This window comes from Charadrius vociferus, unplaced genomic scaffold, assembly GCF_000708025.1.
Source record: "Charadrius vociferus isolate BGI_N301 unplaced genomic scaffold, ASM70802v2 scaffold871, whole genome shotgun sequence".
In the NCBI taxonomy this organism is placed as follows: domain Eukaryota; kingdom Metazoa; phylum Chordata; class Aves; order Charadriiformes; family Charadriidae; genus Charadrius; species Charadrius vociferus.
In genome coordinates, this window is record NW_009646866.1 from 21,119 (window position 1) to 24,877 (window position 3,759).

A 3,759-nucleotide genomic window follows, 5' to 3' on the forward strand; every position below is an offset into this window, starting at 1 on the left:
TGCCTGTTCCTAGTTGATGTGATGAATAAAGCATTCTTGCTCTACATTGCCAGCACAGGGTCGCATCTTCCATTGTATGGAACCGGTGCCCAGAACTCCCTTTTCAAATGTCAGTCTATGTTTAGGGAATTAATTCTTCCACAAGATCTGAAAGCACACAAGAAGTTAGGAGAGGGACAGGTTGGCCAAGTATCTCTGTGGGCTGTTCCGGCGGGAAAGACAGTGCTTTGCAAGAACAAAAGGGTGCTAAAGCTCCTGTCTTCTGATGTGCAATTTTTTCTCTTTATCTTAGACACGTTCCCATTTCCTTTGACATCGGGTTGGTAGATCCGCCCTGAGCAATGGGCTCAACTTACTCGTTTTCAGCTTTCCATACAATTTAGTTCGTGGCTAGAAAGACATCAGACTAACCTTTGTGACTCGAATGTTTTTGCTCCCTTACGCTTGTGGGTGACGGGCGAAGTTTGCTAAGCAACTCCCATAGGAAAACTAATTTATACTGCCTAGAACTCTTTTACTTTTTTTTTTTTTTTTAAAACCACGCCTTCTCATGACGATTCCGTCTCTTTCCATGGCACTTAGCTTTCTCTCCTAGATGGTATGCAATACACACCAGAGTCTATCAGGGAGAAGACTTTGGCAAGCGATAAATGGCAGAGGTGACACGTCTGTAAAAATCCAAAGAGAATTTCTTCATTTCAAGAAAAAAATAAAGTCCTGGAACTATGCGACTTTATAAAGGCACAGATCGTATGCAAGCGAAAGCATTAAGTTGTTTGGTAAAATATTTCCTTATGTCGGTGATGGTTGCCATAGTTTTGAGGAGAGAAGGCACTTCATCCCACCACTGAGAAGAGGAACTTTATCCCCACCTAACACTAAGACATTCTCATCGTTGTTGTTAACTATTTCACTCTAAAGGGACCGTGTGAAGCTGGTCTCGGACAGCTAAGGGTAACACAGAAGATCAATTAGTGACAACTAATGTGTAGCTCTTAATTAGGCGAAGGGTGGTTTCTCTGCCAAATCTGTGCAAATGAATATGTGCTACTTACGGAAAGGAGCGGGGGAGTGTGCTGCTCCCTGGTAATCTGCCTCTTGTATAGGCTGCGAGGAGAGTTTGGATTGCTGAAGGGCACAGTGCCGGGCTGCCCCGTGCCACAAGGAGCGAGGGGGCACTATGGATTCCGCGCCGCCCCTTCGCTGCGGGCTCTGCTGGATCCTCCTTCCCGCCCGGCCGGGGATGCCTCCCACTGCCGTGCGTGCCCGAGGCTCGGATCCGCGGAGAGGCGATGGAGTTTGCCGGCCTAAAGTTCGAGGAAATCGTTGAGGAACCAGCGCGGGGAACTGGAGAGGAGGGGGGCGGGGGGAGGGGGCGCGGTGTCTTGTAAGGAGGCTGCCAGTCAGCTCCCTGTCGTGACTCAGCCCCAAGCCTGGCTGCCGCGGGCTCTCCTCTCCCATTTCCTGATTCGCGGCTATTTCCCGTCTGAGTGAGCTCCGCCGCAAGTCCGAGCACCAGCAAACGGAGGGACGGGGGCTCTGGGGAGGAGTCCGATACTTCCGTTCGGGTTACACCACGGATTTTACTCCGGCAGTTCCCACACTTAAACTTCCATCTACAATCCCTTTTCCCTCAACACCCACCCAAGACAGAGCCTCAGTGGCGAGAGGAGAAACAAGGCAGGGTTGCTGCCTGCGGGACAGGGAGGGCGAGGTGGGATGCAGCGTCTTGAGGGGGAGAGGAGCTGCTCCGCGACACGGTGTGTGCGCGACCCTTATGTTTCTGCGCTTGCCGCCGAAGCCCCATAAGGGTTAATTTGGGGCTCATGAGTAAGATAGCTCCGTTGCAAAGGGCATCCGGCAGCGGTGCAAGAAACAGAGGTAATTGAATCTCTAACGTGTATGTTTCCCGAAAGGAATAGCCAGGTGAAACAAATATAAATTCGTTACAGAAATGTGTTTGTAATTAACATCTCAGTCAGAAGGATGGGTCGGGAGAGGAGCCGGGAGCGCGGCCGGGAGCAGAGCGCGGCGGGACGCGGTGCCGGTGCTAGGCTTTACGCTGGGAGCAGCGGGCACCTTCGCGACCATCTCTTGTCTTACCTGGGGCGAGCGGGGCTGGATCCCGCCGCCGAGGGAGACTCGGGCAGGGCGAGCAGCAGGGCAGCGCCGCGCTCGGCAATCGGGAACGCGGAAATCCACAAGTAGGCAAGGAATCCCTGCGTGGTGCTGTCGCGACTTGCGCAAGCTCGACCGAAGAAACCCGAAATGAAACTGGTAAAAGATGATCTGCGTGAAGCGCACAACACACTCACTTCCCACGTCGTCAAGCAGCAGGAGGACGAAAATCTGATGTCTCCTTCCAAGTGCTCGGGGGTCCCAAAACGGAGCATTTATTACAGCGACCTTAAGACACGGCTTCTCTCAACAGCCCACTGTTGAGTTCCAGTACACTGTTCCATAAGATGTTTACTATAAAATGATGTGCACACACACACAGTGTCCCCGAAACACACCGCACTGTGCTCCCGAAAAAGACAGTGCACCCCGAAACACACATTAGATTTTCACTCCCTGACGCAAACATCACCGTGCACCGTCCGACACACACATCGTACCGCGCCGAAAGCGCACACATCGCCCTTCGGACGATGACACACACATCGCTCCGCTCCGCGAACACACTCTCATCGCTCCGCGTCGGCTTACAAGCACACCTTCCAGCCTACGATAGTCCCATCGTTCTGCACTTCCCGAGACACACATCGCCCTGAGGCGTCGCCTCCTTCTCCGCCTCCTCCTTCCCCCCACCCCCCCCTTTTCCGAAACACACCGCTCTGCGCCGACGGACACACACGTTCCTCCGGGTCCGACATAGCCATTGCTCTGTCTCTGTCCCGAAACCACCGTCCTTCTGCGTCCTCCCCGAAACACATCGCTCAGCGCCCCCCCTCCCAAACCACATTACCCTTACACTCCGACACAACCAGCGCTCTGCTCCCCCCCAAAAAAAAACCGCTACGCCCTGAGCCCAACAACACACACAGCGCTCTGCACCGACGGACACGCGCTTCGCCCTACTACGATGCACAAACACAGCGCTCCGCTCCTCCCCTACACCGGCATCGCTCCGCTCCCCGAAGACACTCTCATCGCACTGCTACCCACCACGCACACATCGACCTTCGTACGACAGAGCCATCGCTCTGCGCTCCCCAAACCACATTAGCCTTATGCCCAACCACACACACAGCGCTCTACTACGATGCAAAGACACAGCGCTCCGCTCCTCCCCTACAAACATCACTCTACGCCCACGGACACACACATCGCTCCGCTCCCCGAAGACACTCCCATCGCTCTGCACCGGCTCCCAAACACACCGCGCAGCGTAGGATAGTCTCATCTCTGCCTCCCCAAACACACACCTCCCTGTCGCGGCGTCGCCCCCCGCTTTTCCGAAACACATCGCGCTGCGCCGACGGACGCACACACCGCTCGGCGCGCCGACACGCACACATTGCCCTGCGTCCGACACAGGCATGGCTCTGCCTATCCCTCACAAACAACGTCCCGCGTCCTCCCCGAAACACCTCGACCTGCGCCCCTCGACCACATTACGCTTACGCTCCGAAACACACAGTGCTCTGCTCCCCCCAAACATACGTTACGCACTGAGCTCAACAACACGCAGCGTTCTGCACCGACAGACACTCGTATCGCGCTACTACGATGCACAAACACAACGCTCCGCTCTTC